Here is a 15,764-nt window from a genome sequence, read left to right on the forward strand (position 1 = left end):
GATGAATTGGAGGGGTCTCCAAGGTCCCCCTCTGCAGATGTTTCCTTTTCAGACATCCATGAGATTCTCAGGCAGAGGCATAGCTGGACTTCTCTAGCCTCCTCCGAGGGCGAGTCTGTATACCCAGACTCATTTGGTTCCTGACCTTCCACCTCCTGGGTGTCTCCGCCTTTCAATCCACTTATGTCTGTAGAATCTCAAAAGGCTTGGTCAGCTCCAGATTCCATGGAACCTGCCCCAAGGAGATGCAATAAACTCATCACAGCTCCCCAAGACAAACAATTCTTGACTAAAGGTGTCTCAGTTGATGCCATGGTGGTAGCAACAGCCACAAAAAGAGAGTTAGCTGAAACCTCCTCAACTGTCCATCCACCGAATAAAGACTCTCATATGATGGACAGATATGGAAAGCGAATGTTTTCATCAGCGATCTTATCCCTTAGGTCCCTGAACTATATTTCCCATTTTACCAGGCTTCAGATGGATCTCCTAAGAGCTTGGAGATACCCTACAAGATCCCACAGCTGAGGGAGCTTCAGCCAAGGTAGCTACCCAGCTGGCGACTCTTAATTCTGCTTACCTCCTCCATGAGGCTTATTTCATATGCAGCCAATGGAGCGATTAAAGCTGCAGGAACAGGAGTGGCTCTTAAGAGACATTCTTGGCTGCGGCTGTGTCAGTTTGCAGAACCTTTCAGAGTGCCCTTTACCAATACCCCCTTTGATGGTTCCTTTCTCTTTGGGCCTCAGGTGAAAGACACGTTTACCAGGTGCCAGCAGGAAGGCAAGACACTCTATGATGTCGGAGTCCATTTTTCCACTTCTACCAGACCATACCCAAAGGGTCAGAAGGTTGGAAAGATGTGGTTTCGAAAATCCCAGGGACCCTTGCCTGATGGACATGGTGAAGTTTCCCCCAGAGGCAGAGGGGGAAATAATAACAATGGCAGATGCCACCGTCGTGGCAGAGGGGGTCCGCAAAATCAGGGTGACAGAGATACGTTCTCTTCCAAACCCTATCAACATACCTGAAGGGATGCCCGACTGCTCAACTCTGGATGCAGTTGGGGGAAGGCTTTCATTGTACCCAATCACCTGGCAAAATATTACAAAAGACAAATGGGTACTAGCCATTATATCTGGAGGTTACAAGATTTCCTTTCATCAACCCCCTTTTGTTTAAAAAGAAATCCATCCCAGATGTGTCACCCAATCTAAGGGATCAGGCAGTCACAGAAGTTTCAAGACTGCTAGAAAAAAGAGCCATCCAGGAAGTCCCCGCAGACCAAGTAGGATGTGGAACTTACTCAAGATTCTTTTTAGTGCCCAAAAAGACAGGGGACTGGAGACCGATTCTGGGTCTCAGCAGGTTAAACAAATCTGTATGAAAAGAAAAGTTCCAGATGGTAACACTGCAGTCCATTCTCCCCTTTCTGGGTCAAGACAATTGGATGTGCTCCATAGATCTTCAGGATGTGTACTATCATATAAAAATGGACAGACAGTCCAGGAGATTTCTAGGCTTCCGGCTAGGGGCCAGTCATTACCAATTCAAAGCTCTGCCCTTTGGTCCCACCACAGCCCCCAGGGTGTTCACCAAATGCATGGCAGTAGTCATGGCTCACCTGAGACATCTAGGATTCCAGGTGTTTCCTTATCTGGACGACTGGCTCCTCACTGCTACCACCAGGCAACAACTTGTAGAAGAACGAGATAACACCATCACATCCTGTACTCAACTAGGCATCACAGTAAACGTCGAAAAATCTGCCTTATTGACCTGTCAGCCTATTACATACATAGGAGCAGAGCTAAACACAAGAAAAATGATTGTAAAATTGCCTCAGGAAAGAGTTTCCATTATTCAAAAATAGGTGTCACTTCTCCTGAGGAGCAAAAGAATTCAAGTCAAATATGTTCTTCAAGCTCTAGGGTCCATGGCAGCAGCTATTCTTCTAGTTCCCTTAGCATGCTTTTATATGAGAATCATTCAGTGGCTTCTTTCCACACAACGGTTCTTCCAGGAATTACCCATGTCTCACATGATGCTAATTACGGAATCTTGCAAAAGACACCTTTCCTGGTGTGTGATCTCCCCACTAGTTACTCAGGGCAGACCTTTCATGGAACCCCATCCGGTCGCCACAGTGACCATGGATGCTTCCCTGATAGGGGGGGGGGGGCATTATCTAGGGAAGACAGTCCAAGGCACTTGGCAACCTCACGAGTACCTCTTGCACATCAACGTCCTGGAGATGAGAGCGATGCTCCTAGCATTGCAAGCTCTTCAAGACTCTCTCCCTGCCGGAACTGTTGCAATACAGACTGACATAACGTCAGTGGTTTGGTACATCAACAAACAGGGCGGAACCAGGTTTTACCCCTTGTGCCGAGAGGCCCTCAGACTGTGGCAATGGACGATTTCCTCCCAACGTTTTCTGACAGCAACGCATATACCTGGGACATCCAACGTAATAGCGGACAGGCTCAGCAGGGCTATCCTCATGCCTCACGAGTGGTCTCTGAAACAGGAAATTATGGATCTTATTTTCCGCAAATGGGGCCAGCCTTGCTGCGATCTCTTTGCCTCTCCCCTCAACAACAAATGCAGCAGCTACTTCTCCCTTGTTCCTCCTCCAGGTCAGACACCCGGGGATGCTCTAGTCCACGATTGGCTTCAGGGACTCCTTTATGCATTTCCCCCCTTTCCCCTAATTCCAAAAGTCATTCAGAAAGCAAAATCGGTGGGTTGCAAAATGATCCTCATTGCCCCCTATTGGCCTCAACGCATTTGGTTTCCGTTCTTTCAACCCCACCTTCTAGCCCAGCCTTGGATTCTGGACCCAGTACTGGACCTCTTGATTCATCAGTCAGGCGGGCTACACCAATCCCTCCAATCTCTCAAGTTCACAGCTTGGTTACTCCACTTCCAATCCTAGCCAGGCTCCCCAATATTTCCCCAGCAGTGCGTGATATTATTGTTTCCTCCCATAAGACAAATACAAGGAAAGTCTATGCTAGCAAATGGAAAAGATTCTCTTACTGGGCAGAATCCAGATCCTTTTACAGCTCCTTTACATCAGATTTTGGATTTTTTAGCAGAACTGTTTCATTATGGTGCAGCGGCTGCTACCATCAGAGTACAATTAGCTGCCATTTCAAATTTTCACATCGGAGTTTCTAACTCCAGCATAATGTCTCACAAACTTTGTAAGGCCTTCATGAGGTACATCTCTTCTTAGACCCCCAGTGAAAGAGCCCCTTCCACCTTGGGATTTCAATTTGGTTCTGGCTTCCTTGATACTGCCACCCTTTGAACCAGCAGCATCATGTTCCTTGAAATGTCTCTCTTGGAAAACTCTCTTCTTAGTTGCTATTACTTCTGCCAGACGTGTTTCAGAACTTCATGCACTATGTTTTCGCCCTCCATACCTAGTTTTTCACAAAGACAGAGTTTCTCTGAGAATCAGTCCATCTTTTCTACCTAAAGTTTGTTCAGAACACAATTTGAATCAATCCATTGAACTTCCTGTTTCCCTAATCATTCCAATAAGGCAGAATACAGATTACACCAACTGGATGTGAATAGACAACTGAATTTCTATCTCCATAGAACTAAAGAGATGAGAAAATCAGATTAGTTGTTCCTTTCATTTGCTAACAACAAACAAGGCCTTCCAGTTTCTAAAGTAACATTGTCAAAATGGTTATCAGACACCATAGCCCATACCTACCATTTGCGACAAAAAGATCTTCCAGCAAAACCCAAAGGTTATTCAACCAGGTCAGTAGCTACTTCAGTAGCATTTCAACCTAGATTGCCCATAGATTAAATATGTGCAGCAGCTACTTGGGCAGCTCCTCATACATTCATTTCTCATTACAAAGTAGATGTTGTCTCCAGGGGCAGGGCTTACTTTGGTTCCACGGTTCTGAAGAGTCTGTCCCAATGAGCCACCCAGGATTGAGGTGTTAGGGACGCTGTCCCATCCAGCAAGAATGAAGGTGAGATTGGACAACTTAACATAAAGAAGTTATGTACCTACCATAACATTCCATGTTAGTTGTCCTTCATCTCGCCTTCCTTCTTGCGTCCCTCCCTCCTTCCCCCTTCCTCGAAGATTGAGAGGAGTTTCTCAATGGTTTCACTGGCTAATTTGTTTTGTTATTAGTTGCTTCCCAAGCAAACCATGACAATTAACAGTATATCCAAGTTTATTAATGGATTATCTTCTATAATTATGTCTAGTGTGAGCTATCTCAAATGAGATCTGGGTACCTGATGCTGGGCATTCTGGGATAAGGGGTAGCCTTGAGACAGTAAAGAGCTTTCTGTAAGTGGCCGAGTCAAAGCCGAGTATCGGCTCTGAACCCATCCTGCAAGAAGGAAGGCGAGATGAAGGACAACTAACATGGAACATTATGATAGGTACATAACTTCTTTTTCCCACACTTGCACAGTACATCAGCACTATTGAAGAGAAGCAATGGAGAAAACAGAATCTCTGTTGCTGTTTTTTTTTTCTGTTGAAGAGTAGCAAAGAGAATCTCAGCTGCTGATTTATGTACAAAAAAACAAAAAAAACAGAACTATGAGGCTAAAATCTAGACATTCTGCAAAGATCTGCACAGTTAAGAGGTACTAGAATCTGCTGGTATAGAAGAAAAAATCTTTTGGTATATGCTCGATTTACAACAGGCTCTCTGATTCAGCTGTCCAGTCAGTGTGCTCATTTTAAATAACAATGATCCATCATTGTACAATTTGCATTTAATTATAGTGAACTAATATGTGTTTGAAATGTAAATATGTTTGAAAAATGTAATGCTGAAGTGATAAAGCTGAAGCCTTTTTTCTATTACATAAAAATGCAACTCAAAAAGTTCCTGTAGCCAATAAATATTATTTAATCTTGAGAAGAAAGGAGATCATCAGTAGAGCAGCTCAGTATTGTCATTCTAATTTGTCAAGCATAACTCCCTCCCTTCAATGGAGCATTATAGCAATAACCCACGCCTGGGTGTGGGTAATGCTAAATTTACCCACGGTTGGCGTGGTTTGGTCCCGAGCAAGCCGAGGACCAAACAAAGCCAACCGTGGTAAATTTAGCATTACCCACACCCAGAAGTGGGTTATTGCTATTATACCATGACATTATTTAAGAAAAGAAACTATTACTTTTCTTAAATAATGGCATAGTATAATGCCTGTTTACTGCCCTTCCGCAGATGTCTGGCATCCGCGGCAGTTCTGATGTACTGAGCCTGCGCAGTACATCAGAGTTGCAAAGCAACGGAGAAAGCAAGGTCTCCGTTGCTTTTTAGTGTTTCGCTATGTTAAATGAGTTTAACATAGCGAGACAGTTAAAATAAGCAACGGAGATGTCCGTTGCTTATTTTAAACTGTCTCGCTATGCTAAACTCATTTAACATAGGAAACACTAAAAAGCAACAGAGATCTTGCTTTCTCCGTTTTTTAAACACTGTCTCGCTATGTTAAATGGGTTTAACATAGCGAGACAGCTTTAAAATAAGCAACGGAGATCTCCGTTGCTTATTTTAAAGCTGTCTCGCTATGTTAAACCCATTTAACATAGCGAGACAGTGTTTTAAAAAAACGTGTTATACTAATGGAAAAAAGTCCGGGCGACCGGACCTTTTTCCATTAGTATAACTCGATTTACAACGGGCACGCTGGCCAATCAGCGTGCACGTTTTTCGGCGGTCATGGTATAATAAAAGTTAACTGTAATTTACAATGGGCTGAGCCTAAGCTTTTTGATAAAATCAAGTTATGTCTTCACATGTCAAACAAATGCTCATATCTCTGGAACCATAAGGGTTACAAAATAAGTGTAAATGGCAACCTAATCAGCACAAACTATGTTTTATATTGGTAGTATTCTTTAAGCTTTAGGTATTAAACTAGATTTTATAAGTAATAGTAAACACGACAACTGTTAATTTTGCAATATTTTGTAAACAACTTAAAATATCTCAACAACTACTAAAGTTACAAGCATACTGTCAGCAACATTTTTTTATCCTAGTGACAGCATTTATATGAGGCCAAGCAGTTCTATCTGTGCCACTAGGTTGTTGAGATATTTAGAGAAATATGAAATTTATGACAATATAAATAAATGTTATATGAACAATAAATAATCTCTTTTTGCCTGCACTAGGCAAAGGCCAAGTATTAATGCAGTTCTATTATCCATCATGTAACCTTTAAGATGAAAATATGCAGTTATTTGTATGCAGCGTGGTTTTGGAATTATTAATCTAAATATGAATGGACATTATTAAGCATCTACAGGCGTCAGTAGGATGTAACTAGAGAAATGCTTGGAGGTCTGACTAGGCATTAATGAAATAAAGAAAGGTGATATGAACAAAATCCCAGATAAGGCATTTTTCATTCACTGTAACCTATGAAAGGTAGTGTGTAAAAAGAGAGACAGAGATAGGAGGTGACAAGGGTGACACATGGAAAGGGTGAAGCTTAAGATTGATACAGGAGTATTTCTGTACAGAGGGCTAGTATACCCTGAATGGCTGCAGTAGTGAGAACAGTACAAGGTAACAAATTAACTACATAAAGGAAATGCTGAATGGATAGTTACAGGAGATGTTTTAGGTGGGTCGTGAATGTTTTCTGCATTCATTTTCTTGTGCATGGGTTATGTTTTCTGCTGCAAGTTGATAAGTTGAGGATTTCTGAGCTACAGCTTCAAGGGGTGCTTTTTATAACACGGTCCAGTCAGTAATATACTTACATGAGTATATATCATTTAATCAAATAACAACTGATAGCAAGTGAAATGATTAAACTACCACCTGTTGAAACTGCCAGATGGACTTTAACATGGGCCCAACAGAGAAGAAACTCCAGAATTCAACATTAAACACGCTCCCCACAAGTCTAGAATGAGCTATAATATGGGTTCAGAAGTGAGGCATGTCCAGTACAGTATATTCAGTTAGAAGTGCTTGACCATTTCATTTACAGTCATAAGTCATCTGACCATTTTCTGCTCACTCACTTGGTGGTAACCCCTTTACATTTAGCACAAGATCAGCTAGTACTTAAAATGTAATTGTCTGATTTCTACATTTTTATAAATGCAGGGCTAATGGTTTATGTCTAGCTTTATCTTATTAATCTTTCATTAGAGAGCTTTTGGTATGGGCCCGGTAAGTGAGATGTCCTCCTTCTGTTGATCTGCATCTGGAGAAAAAAACAGTCAATACCCATGTTTCATGGTGCATAGGCTTCATAGTCAACAATCATGACCAAGATACCTAGCCGTCTTAAGTGCACACTTACACCACTTTACTCCCTTGTTCTTTCCCGTTGCTTGTATTATTCAGGTCTTGCCTATCCTGTCATATGAGAAAAGTTCCTGTATTTAATGCCAGAGGAAAAGTCTAGACCTTAGCATTCCAGACCTGTGAAATAATGATGCAGCTCTCAGATGCCAGTACAAGACCATCACTGGCATTTGTACAATGCCTTCAGCGGCTGTCATTGCCAGTGAATCAGCCTGACACTACAACCAGTAGAAGTCCAGGGCCCTACTTGCTGATTGTTGCCTTGGTCAAGCAGTATTAGGAGAAAGTACATGAAAGATGATTACTCCTAGAATCATTCAGATGTTCACCATTTCAATGGGTACCCAAAAGGAATGACACATAAAATAATGGCTGGAATTTTCATTCCTCCTTGATGGTGATCTGATTCCAGGGCCTTTTCTTGAACCATAGTCTCTGCCATTACAGTCTGACACTACACATTTCCTTACTCTGCACCACTCATGCTGGTCACCTCAATTACTTTTTGATTTTCTCCGGATGATTTAGCATTGTTAGCTTTTCATAACTTTGTGAAAAAACTAAATTTTGCTCTAACACTAACCATCCAAGACATTCCTGAAATAGGTCAACCACATGAAACCCACTGAATGTTATAGTTCTTTGAATTTTCCTTCCTGCTTTCAAGCTTACTACCCTTATACCCCTTAATTTTATCTCCTTAATGTATTATACCTGTTGGCTATTTCCCTGTCAGGTGGACTTCACTGTTTCAGTTCTGATGTATAAACTCTTCCATTTGATGACCTTTTTTTAAAAAGGCACTTTCTTTTGATGGCTGTTTCTGATAGCTTTTTAAACCAGTGTTCTAAGCTTTTGATTTTCATCGTGGATTACTTTTGATATACATTAGCAGAGCCATTTCTACCTTGTGGGAAGGAAGAATCTTTACAAAGTGAATTGACTGTTCATGGTATTTGTTCTAAGGTGTGAAAGGAAGCCTGAATCCAAACAGAATTATTTTCAAATAGTTCTTGCTATATAAATGTTCTATAGGTAAGAAGCTTGTCAACCTCCTTTAAATGAAGAGAAGGGACATACAGCTACAAGACAGCTGTCAGTCAGTTAATTGTCAGTCCCTAACTTCATAAAGCCCAGTCAATATCCAACTACTAGTTTTTCACTGCATAAAATTCACAAGTACTTATAGCACAGGTTTTCAACAGGGAGTTGTGAATTGTGCCTTTTTTCACCTCTTTCCCTCCAGCCTCTTAAATATGGCTATACTACAGGGTCTTCATATCCTGGTACATGGGTAAAAAGTAAGTGGTCCTGGCAAAAAAGATTAAAACCACAGTTAGTCTTACTGACATGAATGTCCTGTTTTATTTCATGGAGGTACTCTGGTTCAGATAAAGAAAGAACTGAAGACATTGGCAGTGAGAATATCCTTTAACTGGGGCACGGAAGTCATCAGCTATGGGAAAGGGAGTATAAAAAACATGGTGCGGATTTTTTTTTTCTTGACTAAAGAGTAACTGAAGAACTTACTGAATGGACCCACTTTGAAAATCCCTCTTAAAGCTCTGTCTGTCTGACTGACTGCCTATCTCTCTATGTGCTTGTCTGCCTATCTGTTTCTCTGTTTGTCTGTCTAACTCTCTGTATGATGTGACTGATTTCTGATCATGATGTAGCATGCCACCAGTTTTATTACAGCTTCATTTGTATGTTCAAGACCAACAGTGCCAAAAGCCAGGACATAAGTTGTGGTGGTAGAAATCTGTACTAACTTCAAATTTGCTGCATCTCAGAATCACCCCTTCACTAAGGTACAGTGATCTTGAGGTTACAGTGGCAGGGTGGGAGTCAGGAGGCTTTGCCCTTTTCCAAAACATATTTTTTGTGCAACAGTTGATTTCACAGATTACTGTTACAGCTACATAATTGTACTTAATTTTTCTGAGTTTCATAACTCCCACTGTAGAATCTTCAAATTCTGATATGGTGCTGTGCTAATAAGTTAAAATACAGTTTTTCTTTCAATGTTATTGGAAAACCATTCTTATGTAATCCCTTGCTTTCAGGATTGATAGTAGACTGAAACTGAACCTTAAAGATTGTTAGTTTGTGTCTCCTCTACTCCGAGATTGCAGTTTGAGATTCACAGTATAGTAGGAGTAGATCTAAGGTTTACAGAGATCATGAGATACCAACATCCCTCACCGTTCAGTCAGGTAATACATTTCTTGCACATTATGTACTTTTCACAGTCGCAGATGCTCTCAACCTCCTAGCACAAGAAGGGACACATTTTAGATATTGCTGTTATAAATTTAGAAAGTTGCTAAAATTACTGATTTTATATTAGCATGCATTTTCTGAAGGATATGAAGTTTGAAACACAAACGTCTGCAAATATTTACTGAATTCAGTGATCACTGATTTGCCAGAAAACCACAAATTTTATGAGGAACACAATAAAAATATGAGTCAAAAATCTGGACAGTTGAGAAGTATGCAGATGCTATATTTATGTTATTTTATTTAAGAAGCATTGCACTACTCCCTCAAAAAACAGGTGGCTGTTGACCAGCTGACCATATGGCACTGCTTTGTGTATGTATGATTTGTTATACCCTGTCCAACATTTAATGCACTTTGAGCAGTCTGCATTATGAAACCATGTTGTATTTATGAAGAACAGCAGAATATAAACTTCTCAATGGAACATTTTATGCAATGTTGTGTGAATGTTGATAGTAACCTTTATAGTCAGTGTAACTGATTAAAAATATTCATGCTTCAACTTCAGTGAATAATTGAATTGTGAATTAGCATTGCTTGAATTCATTTTTAGTTCACAGCACTGGAGTAACTGACTGTTTATTTAATTCCAGTTTCACACTCCTTCACTGACTGTTCTTTCTTTGTAGTTGTTTGCACATGTAGCTGCCAACCATGAATCTTACTTACCTAAATGGCCTTAGACCATCTATTCCCCCCATACTAGATACCCACAAAGTGGGATGAGAGCTCTCTGCTAGAGCATCATTCAAGCAGCCATGAAGGTGTTTCTGCTAGCATCCCAGAAATGGAGGCATATGGTATAAGTTGTACCCCATCCTATGGGCAGTAGATGAGAAACCTGTATCACTGCAGGAGTGGCTCATTTCCTTACACTTTAGATGAGGAAAATGCCTTTGTGGCCCATAAGTGACCCTTGCATCGCAACCCCTACATGGAAAGATTGCAACATTGAAGGTCCTGGTCTACCCCCCACCCCCAGCAAAATACATGCCTAAACTTCCCATGCCAGCTCTAATAGATGTCCAAGCTGCTAGTTAAATGCCAGTAATATGGGCTGCATTCATGTGCCAGATGAGCTGGAGCTGACTGACCTTTTTAATTGCTTTTAGATGTATGCATGTGAGCATGTAAACATGTGGGGGATGTATCCATATATATGTCTGCATGCACACTCACATATATACACACTTACATATACACACATGGATTACTTGAGAGAAGCATGTCTGTTTTTATGGGGATAGTGTTTAAATTGAACTTAGCTGAGCATCTGAACACACAATCTTATAAACTATTTATCTGAGTACCTATTGTGCCTTTGGGTTACCACATTAACAGTAGGTATACACACACATACACACACACACACACACACACACACACACACACACACACACACACACACACACACACACACACACACACACACACTTGCAGAATTTTTCTTGTCTTCTAAAGAAGGGGATTGTTTTGAAGTACTTGAGCTGTCAGCTGCATTTGTATTTACCAAGCTAATCTGTTTGTAATAATATTTTTGTCGCAAGTCACTTGCTGCACTAAATCAGATGGATAAATGTGTATGTCTTTCTTCTGGCTTTGTACTTAGTGCATCACTTGTTGGAATATTTTTTCTTCTTAGTTTGTTGTTCTTGTGCTTGCCTGTTTATTTGTTTTTGCTTTTGTTTGTGTATTTTTTCACTTACCATGTAAGCACAATGTAAATAAAATAGAGTTTGACAATATAAACAGCACTATATAAACAAAGTAAGACACAAAGATCAGATAAGAAAGCGCAGTGCATAACATATGCCTTAAAGAATGACTGAGCAGAAACTGACACTGGCTAACAGCAGGCAAGACTTAGCAAATGTAAAAGGTTAAAAAGCAAATCCCTGAAATTTAAACAACAGACGAAAAACTCAGTACATGGATTAAGGCTCACCTTGCATGTTGCTAAATTCATCCTAAAGTAACAGTTTGATTGCTAAGTTTAGGCCAAATATAACCCTGAGAAAAAAAATGTCACTAGCTTCAAATTTAACTACTCAGTGTCCCTATAGCAGTGGCATTCATAGCATCTGTGAAATGCTCATTCAGTATACTTTTAAATGTGGGTGGGTTACGCCAAATAACTGGAAATACCATTTTGAAGATAGTTTCTCCAGCATCTTTGTTAAGTGGTCGTCTTTTGAGAGATAGTGCTCCTTTTTGGAAGATGTCACTCAGTTGTGCTGGGTGGTGGTTCTGCTTCAAACTTCCCTGGAAGTGACAGGCGTGGTTCCCAGTGTTGTAGCAGGAAACAATAGTATACAGAATGCAAGTCCACATGGACTTATGCAAGGAGAGGTTGTGTTGTTTCCTGTTAGCTGAAAGTGAATTGAAATAAAATAATTTGTTTAGGTTGCATTATAGCAACCTTAGTATGTATCAACTGGTTAAAGCCGCGGTGGTGCAGTGGTGGCGTTGTCGACTCACAGCAAGAGGTTCTCCCATTCGATTCACAGCTGGAGCGCCTTCTGTGTGGAGTCTGCATGTCCTCCCCACATTCGAGTGGCTTTCGAAAGACATGCGTAGAATGCGCATGCCTTCGTTGAAGGTTGGGCGTCGAGCTGGCACCTCGGCACCATAAAAATCTACTGCCAATCATTAGTGGACCAGAGTTCCGCTGTGGCAACCCCTAACCGCGAGAAGCCGAAAGAAGAAGAACAAGTAAGTATCAACTGGTTATTTATAACTGAGTACAGCCAGCCTGGATTTTATTGAAATGTTACATTTGCCTTTGAGTTTAGTCATAATGTTTATGTAGATGTTCTTCGTTCCACATTGCTGCAGTCCTTACTATTGGGTAGTCCGCTGTCCAGTCGGCCCGAATACCAGAGTATATGGCTGACGTCGGTCAGGGCGCATTAGACTGACGTCAGTACGTCAGGGTACTAATGCGCATGACCGACGTCATATCCTCAGTCTTTTTTGCCGCATGGTCCGATGCAGAAGCAGTTTTGCGAGTGCAGGTTGGCGTTCTGAAATATTTCCGAAGCCGGAGTTTCAGACCGAATCAGAGTTGGCTAAGTACCCGTTGGGAACATTTTGGTTTTTTCTTGCCTCAGTATTTAACCGGATGTCAGAAAAAGTGAATAACTGTATTTCTTGTGGGAAACAGATACCTCATAGGGATTACCATACCTTGTGTATACCTTGTTTAGGGCCTGAGCACGACGTTGTTGGATGCCGCTCTTGTGCTAGGTTTAACAAACGCACTCTTAAGAGGCGGTTAGACTGTGCCAGGTTAGTGTTTGGGAAGCGTTGCAATTATAAAATGCCGTCGGATGCTCCGGCCGCTTCGTCAAGAAGCGCAAGGACAAAACAGCGAAGCCTAGGGTTGATGAACCGGCAGTCCCGGACGTCGGTTCTTTAGAAGGCTCAGTGGAGCCAGAGGTTTTGCCAGGAGTTTCTTTGGAGTCTCAGGCAGAGACTTGACTGTTACAGGATGTGCCTTCTCAGGAGGTAGGCCAGGCTGAGGGGGCTTCTCAGGTAACTGTTCTTCCCTCTCTTCCCAAGGTAGTTAGAGCCTCTCCTTCTGTTGCCAAAACTTCTTTGAGAGGTAGGCCAAGTTCAGCTTCAGTGGGGGCTTCTCCTAGCATTTCAGGTTCTGTGCCTAAGAAACATATGCTTAAAATGGCAGAAGATTTGATTACTATGATTAGAGGTTCTATGCCCCCTCCTGATAAGAGGCCTAGGGTGGAACCGGCCTAGGGCAGACCCGGAAACTGTTTCTCAGGGACCTAAAGGTGTTAAGGCCTCTGTGGTTAAAAACCCTGTTCCCACTGATAAAGAGGCAAGGGCTTTGGATAGATGGGGAAAGAAAGTGTATACTTCTTCCACTTTAGCCATGAGGGCGTTGAATTGTCAGTTTCACATGCTTAAATATCAAAATTATCTCCTTTCACAACTGAAATTTAAGGTGGATGCTTTGGCGGAAGGTATTGAGTGTAAAGAGTTGCTGGATTTAGTTCATGTGTCTGAACAAGTGGGTAAGCATTCTTTGCAATGTGGTTTTGATGCTGTACAGGCCTCCTCGAGGGTGGCTGCCACTAGTTCTGTTCTTCGCAGGCATGCCTGGTTGAGGGATCAGAATTTAGCTGAGCATGTTAAGACAAGGATTTTGGATGCTCCTTTACAGTCTGATGTGTTGTTTGGTTCGCCTGTGGAAGCAGTTTTAAAGAAAATGGAGGACAAAGCTAAGTCTATGCAAACTGTTAAAGATTTTTGCAGGTGCAGCCACCAAGTTTAGTAGAAATTGGCCTACTAAGGGATGGACATATCCTGCTTATGATTCCCAGTCTAGGGGTAGGTCTAGACGTGGTAGGGGCAGAGCTCAAGGTTCTTTTAGGCCTAGAACAGGAGTTCACCTGCTCAGACTTCTGGTGAGGGCAGGGGTCAGTCCTTTCGTAAACAGACCCAATGACCTGCCTTTTCAGCTGCCAGTAGATTCTCGTCTGGCAGCTCCTTTGGGAGGAAGACTGTCTCTTTTCAAAGGAAATTGGGATTTAATTACTCAAGACAGATGGGTGTTGGATATCATTCACCACGGTTACAGGTTTTATTTCCATACATTGCCCCTTTCAAAGGCATGCCAGATGTTCCTCCTCCACAAAGGAAAGAGGCTCACAAGCAAATTTCTCTGTTACTCCAAATAGGGGCCATTCAGCCAGTCCCTGTATCAGAAAGGGGCCTAGGATTTTATTCTCGCCTGTTCCTAGTACCAAAGAAGGGGAACACGTGGAGACCAATTTTGGATTTATCTATCCTCAACACTTATCTGGACATTCCCAAGTTCAAAATCTTGGCGTTACAACAGCTTTTACCTCTGCTAGGCAAAGATCACTGGATGGTAACTTTAGATCTCAAGGAAGCTTACCTTCATGTGCCTATAAGACTAAGTTGCAGGAAGTATCTGCGTTTCCGAGCTGGAAATTCTCATTATCAGTTCTCTGCATTGCCCTTTGGCTTATCTACTGCCCAGAGTATTCACAAAGGTTCTGGCTCCAGTGATAGCTTACTTCAGGCTAAAAGGAATTCAAATCTATCCTTACTTGGACGACTGCCTGATTCTGGCTCAAGAAAAGGAAGACCTTCTACAGCATCTGGAATATGTTATAGCAGTGCTAAGATGCCTAGGGTATTCTGTGAACGAAATAAAGTCCAGTCTAGTACCCTCTCAAGACATGTGCTTTCTGGGTGTGAGACTGAATACAGCAGCCCAGATGGCCTTTTTAACCCCGGACAAACAAAAGAGTCTATCACTTTACTTCCATCAACTATCTCATCAGTCCGTGCTGACTGCAAGGACAGTCCTTCAAGCATTAGGGTTCATGGCATCTTGTATTCTGGTGCTTCCCAATGCCAAACTGCATATGAGGAAGCTACAATGGTATCTCAAAATGTATGGACACAGCACTGCCAGGATTTGGACACTGTCATTCAAATAATACCTTGCCTTCAAAAAGAATTTTTGTGGTGGGCTCAGGAATGTCACCTAAACAAGGGACTCTCTGTGACCCGGCCAGAGGTGAGTCAGATTTTAACGACAGATGCCTCGGACATTGCTTGGGGAGCTCATCTAAATGGAAAGTGGATACAAGACAAGTGGCCTGCCAGACTACAGCATCTACATATCAACATGAAGGAGATGTTAGCAGTCCAGTTTGCATTAATGGCTTTCAAGGAGTTACTTCTTCCAGGGCAGGTGTTGATTCTAACAGACAACACAACTGTCATGTGGTACATCAACAAGCAAGGGGGAACACATTCTTATCCTCTATGCAGGCAAGCAATGATTTTATGGGAGACTGCGCTAAGCTTGCAACTAACTCTTCAGGCAAGGTTTCTGCCGGAGCACAGAACTCCTTAGCAGATGTGTTAAGCAGACAAATCATGGATCCCCACGAGTGGAAACTGGATCTTCATGTATTTCAGAAATTGACAGTGTCATGGGGAACTCCAGACATAGATCTGTTCGCTTCTCCACTAAACCACCAGCTGCCAAAGTTTTGCACAAAGGGGTTTCATCACACAGCTTGGAAAGTGGATGCTCTGTCTTTCAGTTGGAAAAACCTTCATGTGTATGCCTTTCCACCTCTG

The 15,764-nt window shown here is 41.9% G+C and overlaps 1 protein-coding gene across 2 annotated transcripts in view; it reads left to right on the forward strand.

Annotated features, from left to right (window-relative positions):
• The window catches only part of CEP112 (centrosomal protein 112), a 3,283,222-nt gene that overhangs the window by 1,499,278 nt on the left and 1,768,180 nt on the right, over positions 1 to 15,764 (forward strand). The gene's annotated exons all lie outside the window — the stretch shown is intronic.

The sequence above is a fragment of the Protopterus annectens genome, chromosome 10.part0 (genome assembly GCF_019279795.1).
Source record: "Protopterus annectens isolate FY-2018-M chromosome 10.part0, PAN1.0, whole genome shotgun sequence".
NCBI lineage: Eukaryota > Metazoa > Chordata > Ceratodontiformes > Protopteridae > Protopterus > Protopterus annectens.